General features: G+C 35.7%; 1 long non-coding RNA gene across 1 annotated transcript in view; it reads left to right on the top strand.

Annotated features, from left to right (window-relative positions):
• The first annotated feature begins 259 nt into the window (after positions 1-259).
• Positions 260-6,000, top strand: part of LOC137082800 (uncharacterized) — a 70,383-nt gene continuing 64,642 nt past the window's right edge. Inside the window, exons 1-2 of the long non-coding RNA XR_010906411.1 lie at positions 260-338; positions 1,413-1,556. This is a non-coding gene — a long non-coding RNA (uncharacterized lncRNA). The remainder of the gene's footprint in view (positions 339-1,412; positions 1,557-6,000) is intronic.

Below are 6,000 nucleotides of genomic sequence, written 5' to 3'. Positions count from 1 at the left end.
GCGTTTACCAAGTCTATAGCTTCTATTTGCAGTAAAAATCATATATAGCTAAGAAAATACATTATTTTCCCTTAGTGTAAGTTGCTTTTTACACTTGGTGAAAATAGCATCTATTGCTATTTGCTCTTAGTGCAAATAGCCGCCGCCTAATCTATATCATTATAGCAGGGCTATTCAAATCTTACCCTGGAGGGCCAATGCAGTGCAGAGTTTAGCTCCAACCTTAATCAAGCACACCTGAACATGCTAATCAATGTCTCCAGGATCTTTAGAAAATCACAGGTTGGCGTGATTGATCAGGGTTGGAGCTAAACTCTGCAGTGCATTGGCCCTCCAGGGTAAGATTTGAATAGCCCTGCATTATAGTCTCAGTAGATTTACTATGTGTCACATGTCTGGTCTTTGTCTGTCGTGTTTTCTCCATGTTCTTCCTGGTTTCAGTTTAGTCACATGTTCCTTTGTTCTAGTTTTCCTGCCACAGTCAGTCCCCTCGTGTATTAAGTATTGTCAGCTGTGTCTTGTCATCTGTGTCACCTGTTCCCCCTTATTAGTCTGTCATCAGTGTTTGTATTTAAGTTCCTAGTGTTCACTCTGTTGTTGTTCGGCCTTGATGTTCTCACCATAGATGTTCTCTACGTTTAGGTAAAGTTTTAGATGTTTCTTGGAAATCCAGTTTTGTAAATAAAGATTGTTTGTTTGAAAGTCTTGTACTCTCCTTTGTCTTGGCATCTACACACCCCATAACACTATGTCACTGTCATGCATTTTCCAACAAAGTACACTATTTGCACTCGGTTTAAATAATATTTTGTCCAAGTTATGGCTTATAGCTTAATGGGGGTTACTTATGATTAAAGTGGTGATGAATTGTGAAATCAATTTTCCCTTGAGCTTTTGATATATAAAAGGTCATGGTAATATAAGAATATCCTGTAAGTTTCAGAGCTGAAAACGTCCTTGTTAGTCAAAGAAAGGTTTGACAGGGGAGCTGAAGCTCATTACATATGCAAATCTTATCCAATCCTATAGCCTTGGGCGTTTACTTCCAAGTCTTCAGTGCGGCACGCCCAACTGTATGTAACCTGATGATCATGTTCTCCATATTTGAGAATATTCCAAAGAACATCTTAATGTGGAAACGAGAATATCTGACATGTATACTTCACATGATCAATATGTTTCATTAGTGACCTAAAAATAGTGCAGAATCTTAAATATTTTATGTATCATTTCTTTACATCGCTTTAAAGCTTTCAGGTTTGGTTTAAATAATGACTTAAATGCCAAATTTTTTTAAATAATTGTTGGACTCCATTGTAGATATTGAGACAGAAAACAATTATTAATTGTTAACAAAACGAGGTATTAGTAATTTCCAAAACTTTACCATCTTTCCATCTTTCCTTCTCTAGAAAACGTCTATTTGGAGGATAAGCTACATGAAAACAGCACTACTTCTATAATGTCTGTCCATGTGATCTCTCAAAGAAAAGGCTGGGATGTTTATACACTTCACCAGGGTTAAGAGAGAGTCAAGAAAGAGGAAAAGCAATACTGTAAGTGATTTGAGTTTTCTGTATTTTTTTTACTTCAATATTTCTTTTAATGCAATGCAAGGTCATATCGGTAAAGGGTCTGAAATTGTACTTTTTATGTGAATTAGAATGCAAGGTTTTCAACATTAGCAAACAAATGGGGCCATATGTATTTCCTTGTGTGTTCTGATCATGCCGATTGCTGCACTAATCGTTGCTCTTAAACACCAAATGGTGGCTTATTGCTTACAATCAGGCTAATACCACAAAGATGCCATGATATTTAAGCTATAAATGCCACCTGTCTCCCACGCGGTTGCCATCCGGAGGCCACGTTATGAGAGAATGTTTTAATAAGAGCAGGCTAAGCGATGGAGGAAGTAAACATTAGCCATCTGGAAGCATGACCCAACACTCAATGGTCTTCTCTTTTAGTTTGCCGTATCGATTAGTTATCTCTTAGTCTGGAATAGGTATACATCCGATACACACGCAGCAACAAGATTATTAGCACTGTTAGCAAGCACACACAATCTATCATTAGCGATTAGGAAAATGCACTGTATTACTGAAAGAATTCAGCATCCCAGAACAGACTTGACAAATATATAAAGCTGTTTACTGTTAAGCATGTCTGGACAATCTCACCAATTGTCGTCATAATCTTAACAGCCCTTATCGCTCACAAAGTGCTGCGGTACTATTGAGCTGCTTGTCTGATATGGCACCATAAACAACCCAGAACAGGAAATCTTTGACGTAATATTTCTTAAACAAACATGAACTACTGTCACAGTAAATCCAGCCCAATGCGACAAAATCCAAACCACCCAGGTTACAATATATTGCAGTCTGACATAAAGAATGAGAAAATCATCTTTTGTGTTGGTTGCTATGTCATTATGTACAGTATGCAGTAGTAATTATATACATTGGGTAATTTAAAATGTCTTGTATATAGCCTTTATATTATACTCATCTAAAAATATGAATATGAATAAAGTGTTTTCCTTCCTTGCAAAATATTTTTATTATGTCTTTTGCAGTTTTTCAGAATGGTCTGAAGCCATTTATTGTACCGTTTGTCCTCCATAATTTTCTTTTTTTTTTTAGTGAGTCATCAGATTAATCTTCTTGTGCTCTGCTTGCATATGGCTAATGAAAGATATGATGTCTTACATTATAAAGTATGTCTGACCAAAACACAGTAACTTTCTGTCTTCTGGCTGTCAGTGAGCTCCAGAAGAGGGTATAACTAAATTGATCTCTCCTCTGGGGCTAGTTCATTAAAATACAGTCAAAGCAATTGTTCCACGTTTGTGTTTGATGCTGATTGGTCTTGAAAGCCAGGGTACCTGCGGATAGATGAAGACATGGTACAGTGATTTGTATTTTTAGTCACGGTTGCTGGATCAATTTGTTTCTAATTACATCATAGCTAGGTCATCTCGGGATACTTTTGACTGTAAGTATCTAATCTGGTTAATGCAGTTCCAATCAATGAAAATCTTCAAAAAGGAAGCATTTTATCTTATTTTCTTTGAATATATTAACTGAAAGGCTACAGTTGATGATTTTTAACAGTAAATATGAGCAAAATTTACATTTGTTGTGAGTTTAATTGCTATATAATGTAAGGCTGAAGGCGCTACAGCTCCAATATCTGTCTGTAAATATGTTTTTTTAAATGTTTTTTCAAAACAACTTGCATACAAATAGATAACCTTAGCTTTTTACAACTTGCTGGATAATGTGTCATGTGGTGGCGTTAAATTCATGCTGATATTTATGGCTGTTTACTCAGAAATGCACCTGGCAACTTTATTGACTGGTGAGAAAAGAGACCCCTAATTGTATCTCAATGAGACTCTCAATAGGTCTCTATGGGAGTTTCACAGATCAATACAGCTGCCATTTAAATCATCTTTACATATCAAAAATATAACAGAAAAGGTATCCATGTACTACTAATACAGTATCTACTGTGCCAATAGACAGTTAAGAATAGTTCGCCCAAAAATGAAAATTCTGTCATTAATTACTCACCTTCATGTCATTCCAAACCCCTTAAGAATTTCATTCAACTTTGAAACACAAATGCAGATCTTTTTTAATTACTGTATATCTAAGAGATTTCTGTCCCTCCATTGACAGTCTAGGCAACTACCATTTTGACACTTCAAAAAGTTCATAAAGAGATTATAAAATAAATCTATGTTAATTAAGCGGTTTAGTCAACATTTCCTAAAGAGGCTCGGCCACTTTATACACTAATACAATAATCCTCATTGGTTCCTGCGTAAGGTCAAAATTGCTACATAACACGCTAGAATGAACCTCATTGTTTCTTGAGGAAGCTCAAACGTGCTACCTAACACGCTAGAATAAACCTCATTGGTTCTTGAGGAAGCTTAAATGTGCTGTGTAACACACATGAATGAACCTCATTGGTTCTTGAAGAAGCTCAAACATGCTACATAACATGCTAGATTGAACATCATTGGTTCTTGAGGAAGCTTAAATGTGCTGTGTAACACACATGAATGAACCTCATTGGTTCTTGAAGAAGCTCAAACATGCTACATAACATGCTAGATTGAACATCATTGGTTCTTGAGGAAGCTCAAACATGTTGTATAACATGCTAGAATGAACCTCATTGGTTCTTGAGGAAGCTCAAATGTGCTGTGTAACACACAGGAATGAACCTCATTGGTTCTTAAAGAAGCTCAATGTGTTGTATAACATGCTAGAATGAACCTCATTGGTTCTTGAGGAAGCTCAAATGTGCTGTGTAACATAGGAATGAACCTCATTGGTTCTTGAGGAAGCTCAAATGTGCTGTGTAACACAGGAATGAACCTCATTGGTTCTTGAGGAAGCTCAAATGTGCTGTGTAACACACAGGAATGAACCTCATTGGTTCTTGAGGTAGCTCAAATGTGCTGTGTAACACACAGGAATGAATCTCATTGGTTCTTGAGGAAGCTCAAATGTGCTGTGTAACACAGGAATGAACCTCATTGGTTCTTGAGGAAGCTCAAATGTGCTGTGTAACACAGGAATGAACCTCATTGGTTCTTGAGGAAGCTCAAATGTGCTGTGTAACACAGGAATGAACCTCATTGGTTCTTGAGGAAGCTCAAATGTGCTGTGTAACACACAGGAATGAACCTCATTGGTTATTGAAAAGAATGTTTGAAGCTCAAACGTGCTACATAACAATCTAGAATGAACCTCATTAGTTTTCGCACATCAAGCAAGCATTTGATCTTCCATTTAACACAGCTGTGTGCATTGAATGTTTATATGTGAATAAAAGTTAAATCTGCTCATCATATAAAGCGATTGAGTCTCTTCAGAAAATGTGGACTAAACCACTTAATTCATATGGATCAGATTTATGATCTCTTTATGAACTTTTTGAAGTGTCAAGTGGTAGTTGCGTAGACTGTCACTGGAGGGACAGAAATCTCAGATTTCATTGAAAAGATCTTCAGTTGTGTTGGAAGATGAACAAACGTCTTACAGGTTTGGAACGACAGAAGGGTGAGTAAATAATGACCCTTTAATAACATGATTTTGCTTGAACAACATGCAGTTTAGTACCTCAATAATAGCTATATTAATCATACCATTATGTGATCTCAGCTAGAATTAACCTTGTTTTGATAAAAAAAAAAAAAAAAAAACAACTGGTGACTTGCCAAATAACTGTGTGTGCGAACATAGTATTTATACAAAATTCTGTGGGCTTCTGTAGCTGGAGTGATTATTTCGTTTATTTATAATATGGTATGTGCCTATCTTAGAGTTTATTTAAAATGCTCAAGTTTTGAGACTAAACATGCCGTAGATTATATAACTTGAGTTTGTAGATTTAGATTTATTGTAACTTAAGATTTAGTTAATGCGTTAGAATGTTAAAATCTAAAGTTTATGAAATCTAAACCTCACACTTTTTATTTCTAATAATAATAATAATAATAATAATAATAATAATAATAATAATAATAATAATAATACATTTCTTTGATGTAATATTTGTTCATGAATTTATCCAATTTTTGCTAAATTCTAACCTTTTTAAACTTTTATTATGATCTTCAGATCTTCTTTTTACTGCAAATACTCCTCAATCACATCACTTCATCATTTGGTGAAATTGTCATTGATCTTCCTTTGTTCGAGAGACCTTTTCATCCAGGCCTAGAATGATCATTTTCCTGTTCATTGTACTAAAGAGGATGGCACATTTTAGCAAGAAGGCCCTAAACCCCCTGTGATTCGGCCACTTGATCCTGCTTAATGCCATTGGCACTCCCACTCAAATTTGGAGATTAAGCCTCTTCTGATGACAAAGAACAGATAATGTAAACAAAAGCCTCCGCCAAAACAAGCGTCAGTACATCCTTGATTCTGGAAGAGGTAGACACTTTTTTTATCAAAGTTTCACTTGATTGGT

Source organism: Pseudorasbora parva, chromosome 7 (assembly GCF_024679245.1).
Source record: "Pseudorasbora parva isolate DD20220531a chromosome 7, ASM2467924v1, whole genome shotgun sequence".
In the NCBI taxonomy this organism is placed as follows: domain Eukaryota; kingdom Metazoa; phylum Chordata; class Actinopteri; order Cypriniformes; family Gobionidae; genus Pseudorasbora; species Pseudorasbora parva.
Note: the sequence above shows the minus strand (reverse complement) of the source record. Positions and strands in the feature narration are given on the sequence as shown.